The sequence below is a fragment of the Macrosteles quadrilineatus genome, unplaced genomic scaffold, assembly GCF_028750875.1.
Source record: "Macrosteles quadrilineatus isolate MER2022 unplaced genomic scaffold, UCM_ALF_1.0 Scaffold_5__1_contigs__length_97177068, whole genome shotgun sequence".
Taxonomy (NCBI): Eukaryota; Metazoa; Arthropoda; class Insecta; order Hemiptera; family Cicadellidae; genus Macrosteles; species Macrosteles quadrilineatus.
Genome location: NW_026542598.1, coordinates 87,322,874 through 87,341,921, shown reverse-complemented (window position 1 = coordinate 87,341,921; position 19,048 = coordinate 87,322,874). Strand labels below are relative to the sequence as shown.

At 35.3% G+C, this 19,048-nt stretch overlaps 1 long non-coding RNA gene across 1 annotated transcript; it reads right to left on the bottom strand.

Annotated features, from left to right (window-relative positions):
• Positions 1-496: 496 nt before the first annotated feature.
• Positions 497-18,784, bottom strand: LOC128994232 (uncharacterized). The gene is made up of 3 exons (XR_008490884.1): positions 18,514-18,784; positions 8,554-8,694; positions 497-7,871 (listed from the first exon to the last, which is right to left on the bottom strand). It is a non-coding gene; the product is annotated as an uncharacterized LOC128994232 (long non-coding RNA).
• Positions 18,785-19,048: the final 264 nt, after the last annotated feature.

Sequence of the window (19,048 nt, the reverse complement as noted above, 5' to 3'; positions counted from 1 at the left end):
TTTGAAATCAACAAAATTAACACATTACTCTTATGGCGGGCAAATCCAAGTTGGCTGTTAGCTTCCATGGACTCCCTTGGAGAAATATTAAAACAACAAAGAACATTTTTAGTCCCAGTTTACTAGACATTTAAATTATAATCACTTTGATGTTTGAAAAAATATTTTTGGAAGGTAAATAACTCTTTATCAGCTATTTGAAACTATCCAAGATGGCCGCTAGCCTCCAAGGAGTAAACTATATTTTAAGTACCGGTAATTAAATCAAAGAATTGATTCTAGGTATTTTCAACTTTCAGAAGAAAAAAAACTTTCAGAGACAAGAATATATCACATTCAGAACAAAGTTTCATTGTTGAAACATAACACAATAACACTGTTAGGTAAATTTTGAAATGGCTAAAAACCTTCGTCAATAAAGTTATAGTCAATTACTTAGATTTTATACTGCTTTTGAACTTAGTGAGTAAGGATATGTTTCAGCATAAAAAATCCATTGATTAAAAAACAAGTTTTATTTATGAAATTATGTGAAAATCTTAAACTAACATATTGTAGTATTGCAAAAATTAGGAAATGTTTCCCATAAAGCTATCACAATTAGTAGGAATAACTCAATGATATAGTATCTACTAGAGTAGTAGTTTACTACCAAAAGGCATTTAACATTTTTAGGGGCGGTTTGGGAGCTCGGTATTAGCGCTAGTCCCCGACTAAGAACCGGATATTTACAGCATTTATGTTGCCGCCTAGAAAACAGGTTTGTGAGCTTGGGCTCAGTAAGGCGCGCGCCTGACTTGTGCAGGGATAATCTCGCAGGGATTTCTAAAATATTGTTCGTTTGGGAGTCTGGTGGACTCAGGCGCCAGCCTAAGAGATAATTTCGGTGGGTTTGGGAGACCAATTTCAGGACTAAGAAATATATTTTTGTCATAAAAATTAGTGAGTTTAGTCCACAGCTTTAGTACTGCCAGGGAGCAGGTTTAAGTTAACATGGCCGGTGTGACCTCATTAGCATGTTATTATTTATATATTAAATAAAAGAATGTTATATTGGAATTTGTTATTAAATCCTGAACAATTTCATTACTCTTAAAGTATATTTGATAAAAGTTTTTTTTAAGGTTTCTGTTGTTCAAAATAAAACAAAAATCTTGATAAAAGTTATTTTAAGGTTTCTGTTGTTCAAAATAAAACAAAAATCTCGCTTAAATTATTTAATTTCCTTTAAACATGAATAATCATAAGGTTAACATGGGGAAATACAGAGCCATTGGAGCGGAACCCCGAAAGGATTTTTTAAATAAGAATATGCCTATATATTAATAGGGAATGTGCTATCATCATGCCAAATTTCAGCCCAATCCGTCCAGTAATGCATGATTGAACTTCAAACAAACACACAAACTTTCACATTTATAATATTAATAAGATAAGCTAAACATATATAAAATTTGAACAAATAGTGTTTTTGGCGTCTAGGGAGATCAAAATGAAAAAGTATATCGGTCCCGGAACAATGGGCCACCTACGGTAATAGCTACTTCCCTATAAAGAAATTCGCTAAAAGGGTGTCATGTTAAAAATTTTAAGAATTAGTAAAAGTTGTTTTTTTTTTTTTTTGTTATAAATGTTAAAAGATATATTTTACATTTGCCTTGGCTTCACACAATCATAACCTCCATAATTACTTAAAATAATTTTTATTCCCGTCAATACCCCTATATTATACAGGGAAATTACAGTTAAATTTTGAGGCTTTTTAATTATTGCATGACCGAGTTTCAGTGTGTTCCCACACACACAGGGTAATTTTTGATAAATGAATAATGTTTCTGATCTCTGAAAGAGATTATATTGTTTTTCAGAAACCTATGTTGCTCTGTACGTATTTATAAGGGGTAGTACTTAAAGACAACAGATTAAATAATTTTAAACGTAAAATGAAAATTAAATTGACTCTTATAAGAATGTAATATAAAGAATTGCGGTTCTTTAGTCATTGAGATGTAAAACAAGGACCTCGCAAAAACTACATTTTTGCAATTGTACAATGCAGAAACTTCCACCATAGTCTACTAATTAGCCACCATTGATATACCAAGATTAAATTTTATTCATCTTCAATTGAAGGGCTCCCACGAACAACGTTCCAAGCGCCAAATTTTTCAAAGTGGAGATATTGAGCGAACAACGTGCCATACGCCTTCCTCTAACAGTAGGGATATTTTGTTTTGTCATAACTGCAGTGGTACGCCTGCTACCAATGTTTTAGTGGAGCACGTGTTTCCCAGACTCCAGCTACGCCGCACGAACAACGTCTCATTCGCCACATCATGGCTTCAGGGTCAAGCATTTTATTGAGTCCCGGCGACCAATATAAGCTAAATGCCGGTAAAAAACGTAAATTAAAACTTGTTGTATGGAAGGATAAGATTCGCAAGAATTCAAGGGATAGTGGGGAGCCTTACATTTCAAAAAGGAAGAAAGCAGTTCCTGGCAAACTACCACCAAGTGAGGTAAGTGGAACAACGTTTCTATCGCCACCTGATGCTCATGTAGGCCTATAAGAAAGTTTTTTTTAACAATGTTTTTAATCTTATCTTATGTTTTAATGTGCATATCCTGCTAAATACCTAGTTAAAAAAAATATTTTTTTAAAGATGATCGCCTTTTGGCAAAAAAATCATTATTTTTACGGACCCATAATAATTTTGGTAATAGGTTCGTATGAGTTTATAGTACATATTTTCTTCCAATAATAACTGTATCAATGTAAATGTAACGATTTTTGTTTTTGTTTCAGGGCAGAGTATGTTCTTGCCAGTTTCAATGCGATCAGCTAACCTACGAAGAGAAAATGCAGCACTTCACTAATTTCCACAAGCTGGACTACAACAACCAGTCGCAATTCCTGGCCAACGCATGCATTAAGGTGGGAGAAGTGAAACGAAGGAGGGTGAGTGAAGATGTCTCTCAAAGACATTGTACACCTGAATATTACATTCCTCGTAAAGATAGGCTGTTGCGAGTATGCAGGAAAACTCTTTGCAATGTATTTACGATCACACCGCGCCGAGTGCAATGGCTTTTGGGAAAGATCAAGTTTGATCAACCTCTGACTGATGACCGCGGGACTCACAATAACCGCCCACACAAAATACAAGACGACACAAAAGAATTAGTTAAAGAACACATTAAACCTTTCCCATTGCAGGAGAATCATTATTCCCGTAATGACAGCAAAAAACAATGCTTGGACCCCAACTTATCAGTAAAGAAAATGAGGAAACTTTTCCTCATTAAGCACCCAGATGCTAATGTTTCTTTGCATATGTACTGAAACATATTCAAATCTGATTTCAACCTAAGGTTTGGCCTTCCTAGATCTGACACATGCGCATATTGTGATCGCCTCTTCATTAATCTAGTTGCGGCTTCCAATGAAACTGAAAAGCAAGCAATTGAAAGGGAAAGTCAAATACATCATATGAAAGCAGACCTGGCCTACAAATCTTTAGCCGAAGACACAGCAGTAGCCAAAGCGACCCCCAACATAGTTGCTATTTGCGTAGACCTTGAACAGGTTCTTTTTTGCCCATTTCTCACTCATAATAACATATTTTATCAAAGACAACTGTCATGCTACAATGTAGCAATACACAACCTGGGCCTAAATAAAGCAACAATGTTTTTTTGGGATGAAACCGTAGGAAAAAGAGGTTCCGCAGAAATCACCTCGTGTGTCCTCAAGTATGTTAGCTCTAATTTTAGAAAACTAACAGTAGGTGAGACTCGAACACTAGTAATATGGTCGGATAGATGTGTCGGCCAGAACAACAACTGGCGAATGGTAGCTTTAATGCAACATTTAATACAAAGTGACTACTTTACCACGGTAGAACAAAAGTTCCTAACAACAGGGCACAGCTTCCTCCCCTGTGACAGGGATTTCGCTTTGATTGAAAAAGCAAAGAAAGGGGCAAAGGTTTACATTTCTTTTCATTGGGTTAGTGTTATTGCTAACGCAAAAGACTCAAATCCATTTGAAGTTCAAGTTATGGACACAGATGACTTCAAAAACTCTGACCTCGTTTTGAATTCCTTGGCCACAGGAAAATTTGGTATTACGCAACATGTGTGGTATCAGATATCCAAAGATGATCCAGCTACTCTTCGTGCAAGACCTACACACAATGTTCTGCGGCCATGGACTACACACTGCTTGGCAAAAAGAGTTAGGAACTCCAGGGATGGCAGAGTCTACCCGCCAGTAAAGGTTGCAGAGTTTCCAAACTTGTACCCAGGTCGACTAGGGATCAAGACTGATTTGCTGGATATGATGAGATACATACCACAAGAGTTCAGAGAATTTTATGAAAATATCACAGTGGCATAGATGGAGAAAAATGGAAACATTTTTATATATGTTAATTTAAAGATCCGTTGTTTCTTGTGTATTTATCAGTTTTGATTTTGATATTGTTTTCCTTTTCTACTAATAAAATGTACTTGTATTTCATACGTGTTTTTTTTACCTTAGAGCCTATAAAATATCAAGTATAAGTTTTGTTGTTTTCACAAAGGCCAATTTAAATACAGTGGAATTTAAATAATATATGTTCATACAATACTTTAAAAAATAATCGCTAAATTAGTAGTTCTATAAAATACCTGAACACAAAATAAGAATATAGTACCTAGGTTTTCTCTATTAACATGTTCAAGATTTTAAATGGTATTTTTTTTACTATGAGGTCAACATAGTCTCTTGGTTGTTGTGGAACACTGATTAACATAATATTTAGAATTTTTAAAGTTTTAAGTTTTGACATAGCACAAACTTAATGAACACTCTTAAGGTCTAACGCACGCAAAGCTAGCAATAGTTAAAAGTCCAGTACAGAACAGGTATGTATGTGTGGAGATCAGGAAGATTATGGGCATGATGGTGGCTAATGGTGAAGCAGTGATGAATAGTGGAGGAATGTAGAGGGGTTGTGGGGGGTTGGGGAGGTAAATGACCTTAATCTGGGCCGGGTGAGAGCGTGACTATGACGTCACGTTGTCTGCCACTGTCCGTATAAAGTCATCGCAGTGATGCTGCCTAAGTTTCAAAGCATTGACCTTTATAAATAAAATTGTTAATATTTTGATGATATCAAAACATCGCATTAACAAAAACTATATTGGAATTAACCACATTGTGTTTTAAGAATACTTATATAGGACATTATTCTGGGGACTATTAAAAGAAATTCGAATTTATTAAGCTAAATAATGATATATTAAATTATAAAACGTCAACCCCTTTAAGGAGTTACTTAATACATAAACAAGCAATTTTCACCTCGAAAAATAAAAAAAATATAACTATTTGGGAAACAACGTTTCAAGCGCCTGTCGCTTGAAACGTTGTTTCCACAAAAAAAGTTATAAAACAACAATATGAAATAAAAACTTAAGTTGTTCATTATATTTAGACGTTTTAGACTCATACCAAAAATTTCAGGCAAAAAAAACCAAAAAGTATGTATTCTAAAAAAGTTTTGCATAAAACACTTTGTGGCGTGATTACTCAAAACAAGTAGCTCGGCGCTTGGAACGTTGTTCGTGGGAGCCCTTCAACTGTTCATCTTTTGTTGTTGTCTGCAGTGGCCGCTGCCAACGTCAAAACCTAAATTCCCCGCGATTCCCCGTCTATCTAGTCACGACTATACTTGCTCTACAACCATTACAACTTAGCTGCAAGCTCCCAAGCCTGGTTTTTGATCCGGGTACTAAAGTTAGGCGCGTCTAACACTAGGCGCGTACTAGCTTGACTCGAGCTCCCAAACCGCCTCTTACTTTTTAAACACTGAAAATAAAAGTAATAGGCTAGCTGTAGTAAATAATGGTGTACTACAATGATCGTTTTAAATTGTAAATTTAAACAATAAAAATAATTACAAAAGCACAAACAAAATTTCAAACAAAGAATTACATTTTAACAGGAACAAAATATTACAAAACCTGAATAATATAAAAAACTATGAACTAATAAATATACCTTGGTGGGAAAAACTCATTCCTAAAACAATTTAATATGGCCCCTTTTACAATTACAACTAATAACTCGTAATATTTCATGAATTTAACTTAGAATCATAAAGCCTTGTGGTCACAGGAGATATGTAGGCTAATAATATGTATCCAAGAAAATATGAATTTGTTAAATGGCTAATCTCTAAACAAAACCTAATACATAACGAAGACCAATGGGTAAAATTCATATCCCCAACAGTTTACTGTAGCCCCTTTTACTATTGTAAAAAGTAATACGTAGTTCTGAATCTGAATTGTTTTTTTTCCCCTGAAAAGAGGTTAGCGACCTCTTTCAACAAGTAGCAAAAATAATAGTATTATTTCACAAGGCTAAGGGAACATTCCTGACTATTATTGCACGGTAATGGTATTTCCCATATCTACTGAAACAGTTTGTTGGATACTGTTACAAGTCTACAATACCAGTTATATATTATTACCATCAATATATTGTTTGTACTGCTTACCAAGACATGGAAGGAGAGCTGACAAGATAAAAAACTCTTAAATATAGCCGACTAAAACAATACAAAATTGCAAATACAATAATTGTACTTTTTGTAATTTCTTATTGACATGAGTGACGAATTTCTCTAACGATTATTGTTTGAATGAAGCTGAGTTTATTTTCCAAGTAGTCAGGAGTAGCAAAAAAAAGGGTTTTTTTAGAGCAACCGTGTGTTTAACCGTGTGTCAAAACACTTGGATTATAGCACAACATTTTGTTAGATAATGTAGTCCTATTTTTATGTCCACCAGGATGGTCGATAACCTGAATCAGATAATCAAGACTACTGCACTTCACATTCAGTATAACTGTGCAACAACTTTATACAATTGAAAAAACGTAACTATTATCTCATTTTAATTACATTTCTTTCATGTTTATTTCTTTCCGTTGAAGATGTTTCTTTTTCGGGCTTTCAATTGTTGGATCAGCACCGGTGTGATGTTGTTTTCCTCGTCTAACATCTGCTGAAACACCTCTCGTGTTCTTTTCATCTGCCGTCCTGAATACCAGAGTCCACCTGATTTGTAACAAATGAACAACGGAGCATCACATAGTGGTCTAGGAGGACTGGTTGTTGGAACTGAATCATTGGAATTTTCATTAATTTCTTTACCTTCCGTTTTCAAACTCATACCTGGTAACTTTTTTAGTAAATAATCCACATCATTAATATCAGGTTTCTCTTCATAGGTTTCCATCGTGGAAAGACTCATTTCATCTTTCTTTCCCTTGGGTTTGCTATTAACGTCTTTTTTAAGTCTGTTAGGACTTAACTCGCCAAATAGAACACGCTTTGGTTCAAACGTTTTCAGGCGTTTGGACGGTTTTTGTATCATTGAGAGTTTACATTTCTTCATGTTTTCATTGAGATCTAATTTACTAATTGAATCAATATCTGGGATAGTAGAAATGTTATTGTTCATCGAAACAACCTTTTCCGCATCTTTCAAATCTAATTGAGGTGAAAATTCGTCAGGTGAACTGTTTTCATTCATTATGTTTGAGTGCCTGATAAAATAATGACGAAGCAGTGCTGCTGGCTTTAGAACCATGTTACACTTATCACAAACGATAAGATTTAATGGTTCAGCATCGACAACTATACCAAACATATCCTTGTCTTCCTTATGTAGTTTGTTTATCTTACTATCAAGCATACTCATCTGCTCTTTTCTTTTCTCCAAATAATCTTCCCATACACCCCACGGTAGTCCAGCAAGCTTTGATGGATCCATCTTCAATATTAATATCTTGAGTACTTCACTTGCTTGTCAATCTGAAAAACATCAAAGAGAATAAATTACTATGATATAATCATTTTACCTACCATTGAATATGTAATGATAATAGTAAGTCTCAATTAATATTGCTAACCTACGTCAGAAGGATCTTTTTGACAATTTTGACTTCATACAGGAGTAAGGGGAAACTATTTAAGTTATTTGTTACAACCAACCTTCCCGGAAATGTAGAACATGTTTTGACAATGATCCTATTTTGTACCCTTTCTATTATTGAAAAGATATGTGACAACATTTGCAGTAAAACTTCTTTCAGCTGCACCTCCTTAAACTAAAACTGGAATAGCCAAAACTATCATAAGAAATCAAAATCAATTGAAAAAAGAGCAGGGAATTATCTGCTGTGATGCAGGTAAATGCAATGGAGCAGATGACATGGATCTCATACCAAGATAGCCAACGGTTCAGAAAGCAACTGTCAATTATTTAAAGAAATAGATTTTGTGTGTATACTTGGTTGAAGATTTTTAACACAACAGCAATTTAAATCAAATAAAACACAGCTGTTGTAGATCTCTTGAATGTACATAGCTTTTAAATTTCAACAATTGATTTACCAAAAAATAAGGCGTCAATAACAGCTTTGTCCTTCAGATAATCTGGGTTTTTCCTGAATTCATTTATTCACAGGCCTACAAGTATGTATGATGAACTCACTGTTACACTTGTTGTGTGTATGATCCCAACTGTGTATGGCAGGCGGAACACTTGTGAATGTAGACGACTCGGCTAACAGGAGAGTTCTGTACTCCAGAAGGGGCTGCGTTGGTCACTGCACTACACATCCCGCATACAATGCTGCAATCATTGCACATGACTTTAAAGTTTTTCAATCAAGAAATAATATAAGGCAACTCAATCTACAATTTAAAAAATACCTGTACAATTTTCCCACGATAAAACGACACTTTGTAATCCAACATTTGGTTAGTAGACTCGCGACCAGCAAAACAAAACAAGTCTGCTGCAAAATCAATATCCCACTTTTCTTTATCTTATAGACTATGTACCATCATTGTATAACCCAGCTTTTATAAATTACAGGTATTGTTTTTTACATATTTTGCTTACTCCATTGTATTTTTATACCGCATCTGATGCTTAATAGTAGGTTTTTACAGTTTGAAATTGGACCCAGTAACCCAGTTGTCCCTAATCGTTGGATTTTAAATAAATAATCCTGGCTAATGAAACAAATGGAACAAAAATAAACATCCTAGCTTTTGCGGACGATGTAGTAATTCTGTCCAAAAACAGAAATGACCTAGAGGAGCTAACCAGACTGTTCATAAAAAAAATCAGAAAAAATGGGCCTAAAGATTAATGATGAGAAGACAAAATATATACACTTCACGAGACAGCCAAATGAAGTGAGGACAAATGAAATTAGTATAGATGGACATACTTTTGAAGTTGTTGAACAATTTAAATATCTAGGGGTAATTATATCAAGCAGCAATAGTGAAGAAATGGAAATAAATTATAGGATTGCTCAGGCCAATAAATGTATGTATTCTTGTAAGAAATTGTTGACTTCAAAGATTCTCTCACATAAAACGAAAATAAAAATATATCATAGTATAATTCGACCAGTATTAACATATGGAGCTGAAACTTGGATTTTAAATAAAAAAGAAGAAAACAAAATGATTGTTTTTGAAAACAAAATTTTAAGAATGGTATATGGACCAATACAAGAAAATGGGGAATGGAGAAAAAGGCATAATAGGGAGATAAGGAATATGTACAATGATTATGATGTAGTAGCACACGTGAAAGCAAGGAGAATAAGGTGGGCAGGACACGCACTACGGAGAGAACGAGGTTCACTACTAAAAGAAGCAAGTATAGGAAAGCCAGAAGGGAAACGACCATTAGGAAGGCCCAAGAAGAGATGGTGGGATAGTGTTTCCAGGGACGTCAGAGAAGTGGGGGCAGAAGTGGAAGAGGCAGAAGATCGAGAGAGATGGAAAGCAGTTGTTGGTGCGGCCAAATCCCGCCTTGGGCATAAATGGCCATGGGAGTGAGTGAGTGTGGCTAATGAAACAGCTGATCTTGGTCAGTAACAAAGCCACACAGATCATCTCACTTCATTCTACACTCATTCTTCACTCATATTTGGGTTAAAGTACACACTTAGGTGACACCCTCATCTCAATTGATACTGTTAAGTATTAGTTAGGCTAAAAATACTGTGTAAAAAGATAATGTCAACTTTTATATTAATTGAATGTATTAAGAAAAAACCAAACTTGATAAACATTTTCAGTAAGTAACAGATATTCCGACACCCTGGTGGTTCCTTACCTGGTCAGATTAGCGAGGGACAAGCCGACTTAGTGTTTAAACTTCTCTAAAAGATTAAAATCAAACCTGTTCTGAGGCCAGTCACACACTACATCAAACACAACAATGTGTCATTTGATTGACTTGATGCTATTCAGTTGGATGGTCATTAAAAATTTTTACTTACATACATTACAGAACATTTTATGTGGGGTGAAAAGCGTGATTATATGTATAATTAAGAGGGCAAGTGCAAAGGGATTTTTCTGATTTCCATAGCATTAGACATAAAAAGAAATCAATTATTCTGTGACTTGTTCTTTTTAATTTTCATACAGAAACTGAACTGTAGGCTTAAATATTCCGCTTCTGTCAAAATGTAGCCTATTGTCATAGGCTCCCAAAAGTTGTGGTTCATGGTATGATAGGGAGTGTGCGGTATGGTGGTGAGTTACGTGTTGTAGCAAACACTGCAGAACACTAAAGAGGGAAATTTGCACTTGGTGAACCTCTAAAGAGAATATTTAAATATGTTCAACCAAACTCCTCAAACATATTTTTTATGGTTACCAATTTGATGTTTTTATTTTGATTATTTTTATCATATTTTTCGCTAAAAAAAATGTACGAGTCAAAATCCAATCACCTGTCCTAAAATCCATTACCATGAAGAATAACAACCAACATGCTAACCACCTTTTATCTTATTTATTTTTATTGCTAAAACAATCAGCCCACTAAATAACAAGACTATACTCTAGTAATAGCCGGAGATAAGGGTGTTAAAAAGTCCTTAATCCCACATAGATGCTGCACTACTGTTTGGAATGTGCTGAAGAACACCTCACCAAAGCGAACATGCTACATCAATTGTTCATACCAAAATAAACAAGACACGAGACTATTAAATAATCCCCCACAGGATCGGTCATCTTCAACTACTGTCAAATTTGATTTTCCACATTGATGACAGTAAGCAATAACAGGATCCCTCTTGAACTCTGGCTCATTTGCTGCAATTTCCATTACATTCTTGATTAAAATTTAATAATTATTCTAACAGTATGCTGATAGAAACCTGTAACTTAGGTGACCAGACAATAAAACCTAGCTGGAAAATCTCAGAGAAGAATGATTTTTTAGATAGTAAGTTAGAAAACTCAAATTTATCAATACAGAGCTTAGACTCCAGCATTGAGGAATGACATGGAAAAACATAACATTTTTTTAGCTCACTCTGGCCTGAAAAAAAGGATAAGTTTATGAGCAGTCTCAAAAGTAGGCTTACTTTTAGCATGAATTTCCATAGGTAAGTAGCCTAACACCGTAGGTGGCACTGTCAAACCTAGACCCAAATCCTATAGCCTATCCTTTTTTTTTTTATTTTTATGTCATCAGAAGAAACAAACACTTTTCGTCCTAATCTTTTTTTGCAAAACGTAACAGATTTTGACCATCAATTGGTAAAAATATTTTGTTGACATACCAATTTTTCAGTGTATTGCGGTTTTGCTTTGGTTTTGCTTGGTCCAAAACGCTAAGATTCTGTTCCACAGTAACAACGTTCTGTTTTCATTTTACCGATGCTATTTTGTTGTTGGCAATAAGCAATATTTTTTGGGATAAATTCAAAAAACTTATTCCTAGTCATATCCTGTGGAGATAAACGTATGTTTCCTATCGCTGAGCGTGGGAACAAAAATGTCGAGATTCCTAGACACCGGTAGTTAAACCGAACTGCTCTCAAAGCAAGGCCGGTTAAAACAAACTGTAATATTTTACAATCGAGGGCGGATGATCCGATTATCGGTTAATGCAAGGTTGGTTATGAGCAAGGCTACTGAAAAAGAGGTTGCCTCAGTCGTGTAAATGATGTCATCCGCCAACCCACTGGTTCTGCTTTTAATTCACACAGCTGCCACCTGTCAAATTCTTAGTTATTGTTGTTTGTTTTTCATTTAATTATTTTCACAGAGCTTACACAAAAACAAACAACAATAACAACGAATTTGACAGGTGGCTGTGTGAATTAAAAGCAACACCGACCGGGGCGGCAGGTGACGTCAAACGCGTGACTGAGGCAACCTCTTTTTCAGTAGCTTGGGTTAAGAGGGAGTCTACTGTAATTAGTTAGACAGCTAGGTTTAATATAATGATAGATGCTGAAAGGAATCTAGGTTACCGGGTTTAAATGTGACTTGTTAGGTTTATGGGGATATTGGGCCTAAGACAACTTTGCACTCTTCATTATGAAAAAAATAATGGAGTAATATTTTCCTACAGTTACCTAAAGTGGGCTTCCTTCATACAGACTTCAAAATACAGACTTCAAAATACAGCATTCAAAATAGCTAATTGCTGCATTTACTTACTTTAACTGCACTCCTTTTGTTTGCTACACTCCAGTATTCCAATCAAACAACACAAAACAATCTGCTTTTAGGCACGTACAAGTTACAACATTGAAAATAAGTTGGCAACACTTAACTTAAAGATACCGGTACTTTACTAGGACTACGATCAGCTGGTACAGTGTTTGTTTCCCATGTTGTTAAAAGCTCGAAACGGCACACGGAAGATTTCTCAGGTGCCGTTTGACGTCACTAACTGCTGACGTCACTTTGAGGGAACACCAATACCGCAACGATACGGATTTGAGCCATCGGCCTCGGTGGTGCAGTGGATAGCGATGCGGGCTGATAGTCCGAATGTTTCGGGTTCGGATCCCGCAGGCGGCACTAACTTTTTATCAACAATTTTTTCATATCAGCAAGTTTGGTTGGTTTGGTTAGGTTATGACAGTTTAATTTTATAATTAAAAAATTATAAAATTGAATTTTAGGCAATTATTATTTTAATTTTATGAACAAAACTATTTTTTAGATTAGTAAACCTTTATTCGATTTTTCCATTATCAGCACGTTTGGTTAGTTTGGTTAGGTTATGACAGTTTAATTTAATAATAGAAAATTATAAAATTGTCTGTTTCTTCAGACGAAGCAGTTAGTGACGTCAAACGGCACCTGAGAAATTTTCCGTGTGCCCCACCGGTTAAAAGCTTGGATTTAACCTAACCTAAAAAAGTGTTGTAGCCTATATACTGTTTGAAAAACAAACTTAACGAGCTGTTGGCCCATCCTACATATGGGAATCGAGTAGTCCATTAAAACTGTATCTAGTCTATTCCTATTTCTATTCCTAATTCAAGCATAGTTTAAGCAGTTCAAAATTTATTGTAAAAAAGACTGCCAAAATGAATTATAACATGTGATCATTGTTATTTCCCAACTAGTATTAATGCGTGATTGCGAGATGTTCCAATCAAAACGTTTCGATTGTTTGAACCTCTCGAGACGTTTCAATTATATTTTTGCTTAGCGAGAGGATCTTACCGAGAGGTTTTATCGAGATGTTCGTGACGATTGTTTCGTTTCAGCACGGCTTCTCTTCTCTTGTATCTTGCATTCGTCTAGAGTACCGAGAGGTTTTAACGAGATGTTCGTGACGAGTGTTTAGTTTCAGCACGGCTTCTCTTCTCTCGTGTCTCGCATTCATCTAGAGAACCGAGAGGCAAGAAGTCCTTACCAAGAGTCTTTTTAACGAGATGTTCATGGTGATTGTTCTGTTAAGTGCGGTATCGTCATTTATTATCATATAATTTCTATTGTATGTGCAAACCTTTATTTATTAGAAGTAAGATCATGTCTGTGATAATCCTGTTTATATTTTTGTGTTTGTTGTATGTAAAAAAGAAGTTAAATGTAGGCTTATATGTACACAGATATCGAACATTCGCCAATGTAACACCAGAAACCAGTTCATGTTAGATATACCATACAGTAGGCTACCTAAGTAAGTGTAAAAACAGTTTTGCGATTATTGGTCTAAAAATGTTTAATAGGTTGCACACTGAAAGCAAATCTTTAAAATTTAAGTTATTCAAACTTGGACTCCATGACTGGCTAGGCCTGAATCCTTTCTATGACTTGTCAGAATATTTTTCTATTAAGTCTGTACACTTTTGATGTTCCGATTGACAAATAGTAGGCCTATTGTATTTTTAACTTTGTATTGATCATTTGTAACGATCATATTGATGTTGACTATTACATTGAATATTGTGTTTAAAGACAATAAAGATAAAGATTCTGATTCTGTATCTGCCGGGTATTGACCCCAAATAAGAGGTGTATCTTACTTCAAAACCAAGGAAAGTTTATGGATATATTACTTACTTTATCTACGGAATATTGACTTAATACCACTCAATAAAACTATTGACAAGATGATATATTTTACAAACAAAATGTTTGTATTTAAATCAAAATGTTTATAACGAGACAGAAGGTTCTCATTTAAATTGTTAGGTAGGCTATGTTAACAGTATTATTTACAATTAGGCCTAAACCCATTACTTCAAAATAATTTTCTATTTCTGTTGCCAATACGGAGTGACGTAAGTGCTTATTCATATGTCAACAGTATGTTGTGCATAATAGTCTACTATTCTAAAAGAATCTAGAAAAAGAACTAACATCCTTGTAACAACTCTCATGAAATGTAGGCAGATGCAAACAGACATTTAGGTTTAACGAATGCAACAATCGAGAGAAACATCTCGATTGTACAAACCTCTCGCTAAGCAATCGAAACAATCGATAAGCTGAACATCTCGAGAAGGAACATTTTGATTGTTCAAACATCTCGCAATCGCGCATCACTATTCCCAACCTTTCCTAAAAAAGTTGAGTACCTAGCAAAAAAAATTCATAAGCTTTCATTTGAAAGCTCGCGAGCTTCGATCTTATAAGTAGAGCAATTGTTATAGGATCTTACTCATTTCCTAAAATCAATGACAAAATCACATTAGTAAATAAAACTAACATCATCTAATATATAAAATTCTCGTGTCACAGTGTTTGTCTGCAAACTCCTCCGGAACGACTTCACCGATCGTTATGAAATTTGGTGTGTAAATTCTGTAGGTATGCGAATCGGACGTAAACTATTTCCCGTTTCGAAATTCTTAAAAGGGCTCCGCCCCAGTGGCTCTGGAGTTTCCCATGTTAACCTTATGAGAAATGGAATTAATGAATCTTAACAGCTGTTTCAATTAAACAAGTTGGTTCTGTTCTATGATGTTCAATAGCATTAAAGTTACAAGGATTACCAACAGGGTGCAGTACTATTATTTCTTTTACATTTATGACAACAGCTAATTTGCAACCAAAAGGTGAGTGAGCGTAGCGAACGAACTTCAACCTGGAGGCGAGTGAGCGTAGCGAACGAGCTAACCTGAAGGCAAGTGAGCGCAGCGAACGAGCTCCAACCTAAAGGTGAGTGAGCGTAGCAAACGAGCTCCAACCCAAAGGTGAGTGAGCGTAGCGAACGAACTTCAACCAGGACGTGATTGAGCGATGCGAACGAGATCATATTGAAAATTAAACGTAACGGTACTTTCTTTCCATCGGTCTGTCTTAGGGGAAACCTATAACTTAGGCGATACGAAGTTCGCCGGGTCAGCTAGTAGTTCTATAGAATATGAAATATTTTTATATTCAACCAGCTGTTAGCTAAGCTTATAACAAATTATATTGCACTAAAACAAACTAAAGATTTTAAAGACTGCTCAAAAAAATAAATTAGAACATCTAACTTAGTATTTTACTATGTATTGTTAAATAATCTGTCATCCTCTTACCGAATAAATGAACGTATCAATGATTATAGCATTACACATAAATAAGTCAACCATACGTATGCAATTTCATTTTTATCCAAATGCTGAATTTGTGTCACAAACGCTGAATGTTTACAGCTGTTACGTTAAGCAAATGGTATTATAGCAAAAGCTAGTCTAGAATGTTTACGTCGGCAGCTAGACTTTACAAAAATTAAAACTTAATTTCTAAAAAAATGAAAACCTGAACTAAAATTATGGATTCGACATTCCCTAGTTTTCAAAATTATCGGTAATACTGAACTTATACTACTTATGTTAAATTGCAGTTTTTTTGCGTTATCTACCTAAATTAGACTATTTTAAGCACTTTTTACCATTGGCACTTATGGGGAAACGCCTATTTCACCCTGAAAATCGTGTTTGAAAATCAAGAAAAATGCTAGAAATAGGCAATTTTAGACGCATGAAAAACTTTTTGGGTACAGTTTCTTAACTGGACTAACTTATGCTAAGTTAATATCGATTGAAAATATTGTTTAATAATCAATAAGTTATTACCAGGTGTATCAGTTATAAAATTAAACTGTCATAACCTAACCTAACCAACCAAACTTGCTGATAGTAAACATCGATTGAAGGTTTAACTTACTAATAATCGGTATTAGCATAGCTAACTTAAGTTAAGAAACTGTACCAAACTTATTTTTACTTTGTGTCAATAACGTAATACTAACCTAACCTAACTTAACCAGTGTTTACCGAAAATTGGTCATTTTGGCACATTATTTACCTAAGCATGGGTTAGGTTGGGTTGGGTTGGGTTGGGTTTAGGTTAGGTTAGGTTAGGTTAGGTTAGGTTAGTTTATTTTATTATATATTTAATTTGGGTTGGTTTACCCAAAAATGGGTCATTTTTGGCAAGTTATACTATTTTTACGATTTTTCAAACCTGGTTTCCTGGGTAAAAACGGCATTTGCCAAAAAAGTGTTTAAAATAGACTAAATAATTAAAAAAAAAACACACCCTAAGTTAAAAAGAAAATTTTCAAGCCCAAAAATCATTGATTTCTAGCATTTTTCTTGATTTTCAAACGCGATTTTCAGGGTGAAATAGGCGTTTCCCCCAAAAGTGCCAATGGTAAAAAGTTCTTAAAATATTCTAATTTAGGTAGGGTAGATAAGGCAAAAAAAATGCAAAATAACATAAGTAGTATAAGTTCAGTATTACCAAATTATCTTTCTTTCAACACAAATATCGTGAAAATCCGTCAAGTGGTTGATTCAGAATCGTGAAATAAAAAACCCCTCTCACGTTTTAATAAATATGATGATTAGTTATGCTTTATAGTAAGTAACTTAACTGTAGGAAAAAAAACAATGTGTAATGCAAGTGCAAAGAACCTTTGCTCTTTGCTGCACTCGAGAAACTTTCCACATTTCTTTCATGTGCAGAAAAGTGCCACTTTGCACACTTAAAACACAAATAACGCATAAAGCTGGGCTACAAACAATCGACTGAAAATATCAATCTGATTAACTTAGTAGTTTAGGTCTTCAATTGATTTTTACATAATCAGCAAGTCTGGTAAGGTTAGGTTTAACATTTTCTAATAATTGATAGACTAGGTATAGTTAAATATGGGTACACTTCCGTAACTTGTATTGCTGGCCGTATTGCGGAAAAATACGTCCGTGAGAAATATTAACGATGATGTCAACAGATAGAGGACACTTCAACGGACACGACAGTATCAAAATCATGTACCTAGGGGATAAGTGAGGGGGGGTAAAACCAGCAATAAGTAGTGCGCGCGCCCGATAAAATCTATTGCCGGCCGTATTGCGGAAAAGTCCGCAAGCAATATTAACGATGATGCCAACAGATAGAGGACACTTTAACGGACACGACAGTATCAATATCATGTACCTGGGGGATAAGGAAGGGGGGGTTAAGCCAGCAATAATTAGAGGGCGCGCCCGAATAAAATCTATTGCTGGCCGTTTTCGGGAAAATACGACCGCGTACCATATTACCGATGATGTCACCAGATAGAGGACACTTTAACGGACACGACAGTATCAATATCATGTGTCGTGTCCGTTGAAGTGTCCTCTATCCGTTGACATCATCGTTAATATTGCTCGCGGACGTATTTTTCCGCAATACGGCCGGCAATAGATTTTAACGGGCACGCGCACTACTTATTGCTGATTTTACCCCCCCTAACTTATCCCCCAGGTACATGATGTTGATACTGTCATGTCCGTTAAAGTGTCCTCTATCTGTTGGCATCATCGTTAATATTGCTTGCGGACGTATTTTTCCGCAATACGGCCGGCAATAGATTTTATCGGGCGCGCACACTACTTATTGCTGGTTTTACCCCCCCTAACTTATCCCCCAGGTACATGATGTTGATACTGTCGTGTCCGTTTAAGTGTCCTCTATCTGTTGGCATCATTGTTAATATTGCTCGCGGACGTATTTTTCCGCAAAACGGCCAGCAATAGATTTTTAAAGGCGCGTGCACTAGTTATTGCCAAGTTATTGCCAGGTTCACACAAGTGACACAACTAACTTACACACAAAATTATATCCCTACGATCCCTGCAAAAACCAAAAATAGTTAGGCTAACTTATACTTTACCACTCTGTTGAGCACTAGGTGACGTTTCTTCTGCACTCATCATATAAATTAGGCTCTGCTCAGTCCACGATTATTAGGTCCATGGTTATTTGCATAGTGATTAGTAAACAATGTTTGGAAAATATTTGCCACAAAAGTTAATCGTTAGCTATTAGTTTATAATCGATTGATTTGATTATAAAATAATAATTCAAAGGTGAATAGACACCCTAACCAAAACCATGCCAAAACCAACCATACTAAATTTTCATGTTCATCCTTTCCTTTTCCTTTGTTTGTTGTTACTTGTTATACTCGTTAGTTTAGTTGTTACAAATGTTTGTTTGTTTAGGTTAGGGCCACTGAGCTAAAATTATAACTGGAGGTAGCACTGCCATGGCAGAAGTCTGTCAAAAGCGTGTCGCTGATTTTGTTAGGTTGGTATAGCAGTAGGTTTTCTTATCTTAGCAATAACATGGCTTCTTATAACTAGGTTGGTATAGCAGTGAGTTTTTTGGTCATAGCAATAACATGGCTTCTTATGACACCTGCCTCA